This window comes from Polypterus senegalus, chromosome 4, assembly GCF_016835505.1.
Source record: "Polypterus senegalus isolate Bchr_013 chromosome 4, ASM1683550v1, whole genome shotgun sequence".
Taxonomy (NCBI): Eukaryota; Metazoa; Chordata; class Cladistia; order Polypteriformes; family Polypteridae; genus Polypterus; species Polypterus senegalus.
Genome location: NC_053157.1, coordinates 72708158 through 72721211, shown reverse-complemented (window position 1 = coordinate 72721211; position 13054 = coordinate 72708158). Strand labels below are relative to the sequence as shown.

At 38.4% G+C, this 13054-nt stretch overlaps 1 protein-coding gene across 1 annotated transcript in view; it reads left to right on the top strand.

The window, feature by feature from the left end:
• clocka (clock circadian regulator a) overlaps positions 1 to 13054 on the top strand; it is a 193086-nt gene that overhangs the window by 38184 nt on the left and 141848 nt on the right. The window lies entirely within an intron of this gene.

The window sequence follows — 13054 nt, the reverse complement described above, 5'->3', positions numbered from 1 at the left end:
TAAACCAGCCTGCACATTTTTGTGATAATGGAGAAAACTAGAGTAACTGAAAGAAGAGGTTTATTTTTCAAAGAAAGGAAGAGGGAAAGAGACACTTGGGTTCTAAACCAATATCTTAGAGCTTTGAGGGAATATTATTATTTACTGTGCTACTGCATTGTCTAGTAAATGTAATGGTATTGTTACTCTTTCCTAAACTTTTTAAAGTCATCTCTAATATTAGAACTATTGATTATATAGTGAATGATGCAGCTGGTCCTATTAATGAAGTAGGAGGGAGATGTACTTATGTACGGTACCGTATATGTTGAACAATTTCAGAGACTTTCACTTATAGGACTCATTCTATGAACAGTTGCTTAAAGTTGTGTGATTTTTTTCACTAATAGGATATTGAAAGAAGCTTAAGTGAAAATTAGATGGTATGTAATAGGCCTGAAAAAATTATTTCATATCAAAACTGTAATTTGAACTTGTGCAATGTTGTAATCATAAGGCTGAAAATTTGTCTTTTTTTTGTTTAAAATTGATAAAAGGGATATATTTCACAGACCTGGCATTCTATACAGGCAGAGCAGATGCTGGACAAAGTAGAGATTAGAGTGTTGATAACTTTCACTTCATAAACTAAATTCAAGGAAAGAATTAATTTTAAATGAGCAGCACTGAGAAGCTTGTAGGGAATATTAAGACTAATACAAAAGGGTAGCTGGGTTGGAGATGCAAGTATTACATAAAATGTGTTTACCTGCTGTAACTATGCAGTGACTATGCAGGCTAAAAGAATAGTATGAAGAATACTTTATAAGCAGAAGTAGTTGGAATCCAGGAATGAATCCCAGTATTTTCAGTCCACGAGGAATGTTTATCAATTACTGAAGTATTTACTTTCATAAACATTTTCATGAAGAATTCATAAAGACATCAAAATTAAATTAAAGCAATCGTACTCAACTTAGATATGTTTAAATTTAAACTCGGCAATGCTTGATTCACATATGCATTTTTCCTAGATCACTATCTCTGAAATACGTTAAATGAATAGGACATTTTTGAATCTGAACTGAAACAAAAAGAATATGAGTTAAACAGTTTCCTGTTCTCCTTAAAGCTGTTCTAAGTTCTGTGGTACAATATAAAATTTAAATGAATTAAATATTCATTTAATGATTTTTTTAATAGCAGTTATAATGACAAACGCAAACTTGTTCTTTGTGGGTAAAGAGAGAATGGAGTACACAAAGTTGACTCAGTGGTGGCTGGTGAGAGCCAAATACTAAACAACAGCAAACAGTAGTAAAATATCCATGAAATATATCTCAATTTACATTTGGAAAAACGAAGCAGTGGATAAATGTGAATCGTGTTCAAACAGGATTGAGTTTTTTAATTGAAGATCCACCTCTCTCCCTCATTCATTGGTCAAGAGTCCTTTTGAAAAACTACCATTGGTTTTTGAATTATTTTTTTTTTACATTTATATTTGACATATCTCAAAAAATGTAACTTTCTTGATGAGATTCCTTGAAATACAAGTGTAGCAAATTTGAACCAAATCACTCTACTAGAAGCCAAGTTGTTTTGTGGAAACAGACAGATATGACAATGACAGTAGGTACTTTTTGCATTTTATGTGAACACACCTAAGTAGAATATAAATATCTATTTTTTGCTTTGCCAGTAGGGAATAAAAAGTGGATGGCTATGATTCAATTACAGCCATACTAATGTTAGCCTAGCACAAACCAAACTGTCTCAAGTGTTTTGGTTAGCTGCAGTAACTTATTCTAATTAGCTGGAGTAACTTGTGCCAGTAATAATTGGTGCTTTTTGCAATTTAAGGGAATGCACCTAAAAAGTAACTAGCTTATTTGAAGATAATTTCTATTGTCCTGCCAGTTCCTCCAACACACAGTGTTGGGTGACATATGACACATTTTAGCATAATGCAGATAATGTCCAGTAAGTTGCATGATTGCTGGACTTGCTCAATTAAAAAAGATTTGTTTGAGAACCAAAGGCTCAGGATATTTTTAGGACTTTAGCATATACTTCATCTTCCTGTACTCTTTTCTTGAATTGGATAAAGCAGAATTTAAAAATGGACAGATATATCGAGAGAGACAAGTTACCTGAAATAACTTGACCCTTAATGCTAACATTAAGTTTATGTATGAAACTATTCCAAAATACTGTATCTATATTTTGGTTTTAGAGCTTAACATTGGTTTTGTTAATTATGATTTTTTTTTTTTTGGTTCATTGAAAAGTTGCAGTCATTCACTGTATCAAACATCACAGAGTACAGACATGTAGCAGGATATAGTGTATTGTAATACATAGTGAAAAAGTTTGTAATGTGTAGAAGATACTGGTTAGGTTGTTTATTTGATTGTGACAAATCATTTTGTACCCAATCAATTGAAACTCTACACATGCAAAGGCCTTTTGATAACAGTTAGTATGTTTTTGTTTTAAATTGTCAGTAGCTACATATGCAGCTACAGCTGCTGCTGCTGCTGCTGCTGCTACTATATACAGTACTTTCCCCTGCACTTCCTGATTGCTGGGGAGATCCACTTCCTGATTAGAGAGATCTACAGATCTATTATTGAACACACAGACTGGAATAGTCCTGGGTGGCCTGGAATTGTTTTGACAATATAAACCTTTTTTAACCTTTTGTAAGGATTTAACACTGTAAGAGCCATGTGGTAGTCATCTAGGAATGTGATTCCTTATAAGGATGCCGATGCAGTAGACATTGACACTGAGTAATTTAAAATAATCTTTAAATTCAGCTTTTAATGGAGATGCAGACTGGTGCAACTTTTGGGCCAAATGTTTTGTGAATGTTGGTTTAAAACATTTCATTCTCACAGCCAATCATAGCAAAGTGTTTCATAGTGCAAATCAGGATGAGAAGTTGAACATCTGAATTTCAAATATAGTATTAAGAACCCGCTCATGAATGTGAGCTGTCAGTGATAACAATTTTAGTAACAATCCATATGTGCAATTTTATGCGTGTTAATTTTTTTTTCAATTCTTAATAACAAGTTAACTTCAATAATTGAACAATATTAATTTTTGTGTGCCTGGACAATTGCAAGTTATTTGTTAAAGACATAATGTGCACAGTGGATTACTATCCAACCAGCTTGAGCAATTTTATCAAGTTTTATGCAGTATATTTTAGAATATGAATTTTGAAAATCTTATCAGTTTGCATGGGGAAAAGTGTTCTACAGGCAAATCTCACAAATAAGGTCTGAACAGTTCATGCTTGGAAGGTAATTTGAATTCTCTGTGGTGAGTATTAACACATACAGCGATGTATACCTGACAAACTGATTAAGACAGGGGGGAACAATGTCATGTAATGTATTTATTTTGTACCCTGGCCTAAGCAAGGATCAGATAGCTGCTTCAGCTGAGACAATTTTTATATACCCAGGTATAGACTTAATAACATTGGAAAATTAAATTTCCTTTATAATCTGAGCTAAAATTCTGCAGAGTATAAGAAGAGGTTCTGTTTAAACCTGTGATCACTCTATCTCCAAGATAGGCAAGGTTTTTTATTTAAATAAACTTTATCACAGGTTATGGTGTTCACCTAGCTTGACCAACATCAGGGATTAAAATAATGGAAGGAAAAATGGGATTCAATTTATACTAGTACTACAGGTTGTCATTACTAATGGCAATGAATGTGCACAGCAACCTAACAAAAAAATATCTTAACCAGTTTTAGTCTTGGACTGCATAGATGGGATACCAAATAAAGGCCTTATGGCATTACACAACCTTTCCTGTGATTTATTTATTTATTTATTTTTTTCCCCAATTGTAGACTTCATTTATGCAAAATTAGAAAGTTGGAGATAGTTGTGGTCTGCTCCTGCAACAGCCAGTCATGTATTCTGATCATAGTTGTCAGATTGGGATGTTTCACTGTCATTTAGGCCATTTTTAACTCTGTTTTGCATGAAAAAATGTCTCTGGCTTGGCTCTTCATTTTGGTCTGTTTTTTTTTTTTTATATTGGGCATTATCTTGTAAAGACAAAAAATGTCTATTTGCATTCCCGTGCCTCTATAGCCTATTGAACTGTATCTTTTTCTTCCCATCTTGTCACGGTGAAATGGTATAAAAAACCCCATTCATTTAAAGTTTAAAAGTCAGTTTCATATATAGTTACAGTTCATTCAACCAATGACCTTGTAGTCAGTCTACTACTCAGTTATTGATAAAATCAGTGCATTATGGCTGATAAAACAGCCTGGCTAAAAAAGAAAAGCATATATGGGTGTTCAAAATAGGAACGCAGTGGTGGGAAAATTGCTTTAGAAAAATTATTTTTGTAATAATTCTACTAATGTTGGAAATGTGGGGAAGATGTAACAATATTACAAAAATGCATTGTAAAGTATGAAAAGATAATCCTGACCTAAAACAATTGATTGCTTCAGTTTTTTTGGGACAATATGACTGTTAAAGGATATACTACTGTATAGTTGGTAAGTAATCCTTTCTTGTTTGAATACCACATTTATAATAAAACATTAAACATGGCATGTTTTTAAAAAGGATGGTTCCTGTCTGAACAAAATGTGTTGAATTTCACCATATTTGCAATTGTGTTGCCTAGGATAAGTGGTGTCATACTATACTTTTACAGTTTTTCTTAAGCATTTAAACACATTTCCAGAAACTGTAGCTCAAGTTCTCAAAACTCTAAGCACAAACTGAAAAGAGTTAACTACTTTTTCAAAACTCCACCAATCTCTTGTAAAATGAAACGTGGCAGTAAAAACTATGCTCTCTATTCTAAAAACTGATTCCTTTCACCAAAACAATACACACAGCTATTCTATGTTTATGTCTTACAGAGCATTAGATGAATACAGATGTGGTAAATTCAAAACACTACCATCAAAAGTGTTCATGTACAGTATATTTTGACTTCTTGAGGCCATGTTACATATTTAAAAGAATACTAGTGTATAGAGAGGAGTTACCTTTTTCTCGTTTTGGTGAAGTGTTGGGATTTTGTCCTGAAATCGCATTTACAGTACTACATGTATATTTACCACAAATGTTACCTATTTTAAGTACTGTAGTATGTACCAAAGCTCTGTAATTTCACCTTTGTAATGTAAGTTTAATGAGAAACACTACAAAGAAAACCAGTACACAGATACAAAAAGGTAACAAACAACATATGTATTCATTACTGCTAGATAATGTTCTAGCTGAACTGACTGAAACAATTGTAAAATGCAATGAAACAGATCACTCTGCATCCCACCTCTGATCTTGGTCAGGCCAGAGGACCTCCTCCACATCAGCTGAAATGTTCTACCTGGTCAAGCAGTGGGGTAAAAAAATGCCTGGCATGGCGGATCCATCCCTGGCATTCGTCTGTGTAGATGTCATCACGTCTTCTCCATTGCCTGGAGTAGTGTCGCATGCTCATGGGGTCAGCATTCATAGACTTTCCATCACCATGCTGAAAAGAATTCCTGTATTGGATTTAGAAATGGGGAAAAATGTTAGAAGGTACAACACCACACACCATGGGTTGTTGGTGAACCAGTCATGGGCCAGAGTGGCCCAGTGGAAACTTGTATTTTCCCAAATGGGAACAAAGGTTAGCTGCTTTGGTTCCTCTTTTTGTGGGAGGAGGAGGATATGTTTGAGTTTGTCAGGGGATGTTAGCAAACAGGGAGTCTCATAGTGACCAAGTTGTGCATGGTGATATATGACCCCACTCTGACCAATAGTAACACACTTGGAGACATTTCTACCAAACTCCCCAGGTATATTGACAATGGCACGGTTGTCAATAATGTTCCATCCCTGCTTCCTGGTCTTAGCAAGTTGAACCCTACTTCCTCAATGAAGATATATTTATAGGGAACAGCACTTGCACCAAGCTCAAGCACTCTTGGAAAAAGGTAGAATGACCATATCGGACAAAAAGCCTACATGCAGGAGCACTGAGATACATAGTGACATGTCTTTACAGAGTACTGAGAGTAGTGCTGGGCGGTATGACCAAAATTCTATATCATGGTATTTTTCAAAATTATACCGGTTTCACGTTATTCAATGGTATTTTTTTTCCCATGCATGAGTGGATGTTAACCACATTTTCCACTGCAATTACTGCAGAAGACTGACTAAGAATAACCTATTCCACTATCATGAGCATTGTACAAAAAAACATTTTAATGTGCACACAGGTATTAATATAGGTTTGCATGGCCCCATGAAGTGATAGTTTTCAAGGGGGTGGCACTAATGAAGAGAAGGAATCACATTGCATGACAGTTGCAGTCAAAATATAGAACCATTTTATTGAACAAATTTTGCAAACAACTTAAGCTAAAATTTTGACAACATTTTCAACCATTCAAAGAGGCATTTCGACTTAGTAAAATATTCAGAAGTGCTTGTCAAAAGTTGTATTGCACTGAACATGGAATAAATAGTGAATATTTTTTGTAAACCAACTACACTTTCTGTTAATGTTAACAATCTCTGTCCACTGACACTTTAAAGTGACTTTTTAAACAACTTTATCATCATTAAACTGCATAATATTTAAACTAATAAATAATAACATTAAAATAAATAATAATGCAACTTCCAGTAATAATACAATTACTTCAAGACTTCAAGCCCAGGTGCATTACACAGTATTCACCAAATAAAATAAAACAAGTACAACTTGGTGAGACATCTTTATCAACTGAACCATCATTAAGGCAAATTGCATTAATATGGACCATACTTCAAGCTAAGCCATATACATAAATAATAAAACTTCAACTTGCATTTATAATGCTATTTGTGGTATAGCCCTACAGAATCATATTAGGGCCACAGTGAAGAAAAAAAAACTATATGTCGAGAATAAAGTTGACATGTTGACTTTATTCTTGATATTTCCACTTTAATCTTGACGCATATGTCGAGATTAAAGTCGACATTTCCACTTTATTCTCATAGTTTATTTTGTCATTAAAGTAGAATGTTGTAAACTAAACTTCATCCTAAAATCAATGTTTAATTTGCTAGATTTTCTCAAACCCTGTTAATGTAGCACATTAAATGCTTTGTGTTAAGTGTTCCCCGACCCAGTTGTTAATCTCTATGCGCTTCTTAAACTGACTTTCTCTGCATTAAGAGGAGGCGCAGGCAGGGATTGCCGCACAGAATATGTTCACTTCATGATATTCCTGCTCTCTGAGAATTTCGAATGCTAAGATATATACTTGATATCATTTTCATGATGAAATGCATTAAAGCAGGTATTAAACATGCACTGCAGTGAGGCGGTAATGCTGCTCCTTTGCAGTAAGTTTCCCAGGTGTACATTCAGTGTAGAGAACTTAATGACAGGTGTGATGAGGCTTCAAAAAACTGGATGTATGAATGAGTATCGCACAGGTTTAACTTAAATATTGAGTAAATGTTGGGTTCGTGATCTGGTGGTCGGAGACATGAACACGGAAATCAGTGGATGTTTTCTTTATTTCATGCATGCTGTCTCTGTCTGACGTACCAAACCCCCAGTTCCTATCCTTCCTTTTTCTTTTTTTACATAACCAATCACCACATGATAAACATCTTTGTGAAATTAAAACTAGTTATAAACTTAGACCACGGAGTGTTCAGAACTTTAAAAAATCTTCATTATACATTTTTAATTATGCCATCCGTTCAAGATTGTGCCCATCCCAGGAAGCATTGTGTGCGAGGCTGGAGCAAATCGTGAACGAGGCGCCAGCACATCGCAGGGTGAATATGAGCAACACATACACTAGCAGGGTCGATATAGCATAACAAAACCCCACATCTTACATGACTTTGAAAGGAAACTGAAGCATGCTGAGTAAACCCACCAGAAAAACATGCAAATTCAAGGCAGGGAACACCTGGGACCCCCTTGCTGCGAGGAATCAGTGCAACCTCCACGCCACTGTGCCCCCACATGATTAATACATGCTTTAATAAATTTCATCATGAAAATTATATGAAGTATTTATCTTAGCATTATAAATGTTCAGGGAGCAGGAATATCATAAACTTAATGCATTCTGTGTAGTGATCGCTGCCAGCACCTCCTCAGTGCCAGAAGTCAGTTTAAGAAGCACGTAGTGATTAACATGGCTTGGGGAACATTTAACACAAAGCATTTAATGTGCTACATAATTTATGACAGGGTTTGAGAAAATCTATTAAATTAAATATTCATTTTAAGATGAAGTCTAGTTTATGATGTTCTACTTTAATGACAAATTACGAGAATAAAGTCAGCATGTCGACTTTATTCTCGTCATAAGCGTCAAGATTAAAGTGGAAATGTCAAGAATAAAGTCAACATGTCGTCACACTATTACACAGTACCTAGGTACATTACACAGTATTGAGAAAAAAAATAAAATAAAACAAGTACAACTTGGCTTGCAGTATTATCCAGTAGTACAGAAACAGTATTCACACATTTGAACATAATGGTCCACATCCAACCTTTTAAAACCAAAGTATATCCAGACAACAGACACGGCTCCTTTTTTCGGCAAAAGTTTATCTTATGTCTTACTTAATCTGAATGTTGAGTAAATGTGGGGATGGGAGTAAATATTCTGCTGGGGTGGTGTGGGTTGGTGGCCTCAGACTCCGTGGGGCTCTGTGATGCTGCTGCTTCAGGCCATGGCTAGATAGGCTGGGGCCTCCGTGCCCCGGGTGGATTTTGGGAACGGAGGTGCCTATTGGGGCCAGTAGGGGAGCTGGCTCCCTGGAGGGCTCAGGCCCCTCAGCTGTTCCTCCCCATCCTCAGACATTTCCCTCCTCCTGCTCCTTCACATCATCACACAAACATGCACATAGGGCCTTGGGGTGTGGGTAAGTCAGGGGGTGCGGGTATGGATCCCGTTTCCGCAGTCCTGTGGCAGCCTACACCCCAATTTTATTTGCACATTAAACACTTCCACAAAAAACATTCCACACAAATGCACACTTAGGGCCTTGGGAGTGGGCACACTCAACGGCATCCGGTGGGGGGAAATTTCAGCCTCACTCCGAGTGCCGGTGTCCACTTCCAATTTTAAACTGCACCTAGTCACGGAGAGTTTTGGGGGGGAGGTGGGGCTGTGTGTTGGCATCAGCTGGTGTAGGCCACATGGTGCTGGCACTGCCTGCGCCCCCCCAACCACAAAATGCACCTTATCAGCACACACCAACACTACATTAGAGCAGGCGGAGGGAGACTAGAGGTCTTATCACACTTCTGTTCTCAGTTAGCTGCCCGGGGCTGGAGGCTAGGAGTGGGAGCTGGCCGTCTGCCTGTGGTCTGGAGTGGTGGGTTGCTTTGCTCTACGTTGGATGGGGGTGCCTGCTCACTATTACCCCTGCGGACGGGCTAACTCTGACGTCCAGGAATGGCTGTACCTCAGGTACGGCAGCACCGGGACCAGAGTTAGGTAGGGTGTGTGGGGAGTGTGAATGGGTGTCTGGCGTACATCCTTGTAAGTCTTGGGTTGTATGTGTATGTGAGAGCATGAGGGAGGGAGTGTATGACTGTGTTTGTGTGTGACTGTATATGTCAGGTGGGGTTTTGGACTCCTCCCCTCTCCTGGGACATCTGGCAATACTACAACATCTTTGCCTACCCTCCCCCTGCCTTAAGCATCTGTCTGGTCGCTCCCGGTGGCTGCCTGGTGGGATCTGGTTCCCTGGGCTCTGTTGGATCCTCGGCGGGTGGGTCGCCTCGGGTCCCGGGCTGCTGGGTTCCGGGCCCGGCCGACTCGGGAGAGCGGCTGCGGCGGCCTGAGGGCTTGCCGTTGATATCTCCCGGGACTCTGCCGGCTGCTGGTTGTGACCCCCGGGTGGATCCTCTGCGCTCTCGGGTGGGGTTGGGGCTTCTCTGGTGACGGCCTCCCTGGGGTCTCCGCTCTGGGGTGACCTCTGGATCTCTGGGCTTGGAACTCCCTCCATCTTCCGACGTTTTGGGGGCAGGTCTGTGGCCCTTCACACTCACTATTGGATGCTCCTATAGAGAAACCTTACACATACAAGCGCATGCATACACACAGGTGCTCACATGGTGATTTCATAAGTATGACTTGGACATCTTCAGCACATGATCTAAGGTTGTTTTGGCCTTAAATGCCTTAGTAATAATTACTGTATGATTGTCAGCAAACATTTTTACTTTTATATATCTTCATGTAGCTGATGCAGCAATGTTTTTGTCTTGTGGTTTTTTTTTGTTCCCCCCCCCTCTTTCTGCAGGTCTAGAAGCGGATTCTGGTTCATTTATTGTTTATTCTATACTAAACCCCCCCCTCCCCCCTTTACCTCCATCTCTTCCTTCTCTCTCTTCTTTTCTTTCACTTTTGTCTCCGTGTCGTTCGAATCTTAAAACATCTAAAAATATTTTTTAATAAAGTTTTGGTATCAGGCGTGACGTCAGCAGAAGCTGTAACGCTCCACCTGAGAGAAAAACTGTAAGGCTAGTCGCCAGCATTCAGACATCAATTCTGATTGCTTCACAGCCAAACAGGACACGAAAAAAAAAAAAAAGTTTATCGTGTGCTACAGCTTCAGTTTAGGAATATTCCCTGTCCATTTTCTTCGCTCAATACCTCCACTAATGCATGTACTCTGTTGCATGTGTGTTTAACAGTGCAGTAGTGAAAAGGTCCCCCTTAAACAGTTTCTCGCTGCGCCACATTCCGAATGTTGTTTAGGCTATTTAAACTAGTGTTGCGGTATAAGAAAAATCCATATCATAACAAAAATAAAAAATGGTTTTTGGTATGAACCGGTATACCGCCCAACACTAACTGAAAGGATTCTGTTTTCACATGCACATATTGGTATTGTTGTTCCTTCATTTGGTCAGAGTTGCGCTCAGATGTAACACGATATACCTGTTTCATCCTCAGCTGGTGTTGATTCAAGACAAGGTCAATCGTGGACAGCTTAACCTGGTCAATGTTTGCGAAATGGACATTTTCTTTTAGGACTGTGTCTCTGATTTCCCCTCAAGGTGATGGCATTATTTTCCAAAACCATGTTGATTATGGTGAGCTCTTGCTTGTCTGTAAATTTCTGGCCTCTGCCACCTTTTGCTTGCTCTTTTTCTGTTCTGTGAAAAGTATATAGACACATTATAGAATACAGTAATCCCTCCTCAATCACGGAGGTTGCGTTCCAGAACCCCCCGCGATAGATGAAAATCCGCGAAGTAGAAACCATATGTTTGTATGGTTATTTTTATATATTTTAAGCCCTTATAAACTCTCCCACACTGTTAACATTATTAGAACCCTCTAGACATGAAATAACACCCTTTAGTCAAAAGTTTAAACTGTGCTCCATGACAAGACAGAGATGACAGTTCTTTCTCACAATTAAAAGAATGCAAACATATCTTCCTCTTCAAAGAATGCGCGTCAGGAGCAGATAATGTCAGAGAGAGTGTGCGACAGAAAAGCAAATAATCAAAAAATCAATACGTGCTTTTGGGCTTTTAAGTATGCCGAAGCACCGCGATAAGGCGGCATTTTTTAGAGGAGCGTCCGTATCTTCTAAGCAAACAGCCCCTCTGCTCACACCCCCTCCGTCAGACGCAGAGAATGTCAGAGAGAGAGAAAAGCAAACAATCAAGCACTGCGCGGGAAGCATATCTTTACTGTATAGCTATGTAAATGTAAGACATTACATTACACAATAGGGTACATTTCTGTGAGCACCATACAGTAGATATCCATAGAAACAATAAAGTTACGGTATACTGTAATTGATGTAGAGAGTACTGTAAAATGTCTTAAGTGGTTACTTACCTATTCTCTTCTGAAAAGGCCCGGATAAGTCAGGCTACTGTCAAGTGGCTCAAATTTGTCTGGACTCACTACCCAGTTTCAGTGATGATTAGGCCATGATCGATTACATGGTCCACCAAAGTTGCATTTATTTTATTAGAAATATTGTCATGCATTTGACTTCCTCCTCCTCGTCCTGGATGGCTTCTGCTGCCTGCTGGGCCTCCTCTTACTTTCATTTTTACTCTATGTTCTTGCTACTCCATCTTCTTGCCTAATACCTGTATTAATCACTTTAAACCTCTTGTGTTCTCTGGCACACGATTGAATTGCTCTTCTAATTGAGTATGCACAGGTGCAATATGGGTGAGACTAATTGGTAATCAGGGTGTTGCATTTTGAAGGCCAGCGTTTCTAGATGAACAAAGTTTGCTAAATGATGCAATTTATTTTCAGAGATTTGCAAAACGGTGATTTAGAATGATATTTGAGTGAGACCAATGGAAGTCAAAGCAAAAATGGTATTTTTACATACCCAAGGATGGTGTCTTTCAAATAAATCATAAGTTTCCATGTTGTCTTTCATTATTAAAGTATGCAGTTTACATACATATACCCCAAGGTGAGTAGCATGTCACAACTGAGTGAACCTGCTTTAATCCAATATCTTACCTACTCCAAGCCACATACTTTGTAGACTCATTACCATTGGATAGGTGAGTTTCAGCCCATTCTAAAGATGTATAGTGTCCTGTGAATGATTTTTTTATATTACATGTCACAGCTGTGCATAAAAGAGGAAATTAATGGCTTCTGTGACAGTTCAGTTTATACATCATTATGCAAAAAGCTTCAGTTGGATTCTGAACTCAGTTTTGACTCTACTGAAATGACGCGTTTAATGAAGGATTTCATGCTACTTTTGTTACTCATGCTACTCGGTATCTCATGAGTAGTGTTGATCTGTGAAATTTGGGATTTTTCACAGTGAATATGCTATATTTACCACTGACCGTCTTCAACAAATACTGTATTTTTCTGTAAACTCACTTTGTGGCCCACTTAGACTGACATTTTTACCCCCCCCCATTGTCCTGTAAAGCTTCACAAGGCCAGCATGACATCAGAGAGCTACAGCAGCCATGCTGTACTGTAAGAGCATTGCCAAGATGCTTTGGGAATGTGTAATGTCAATCAGTACTTCAGCCTTCC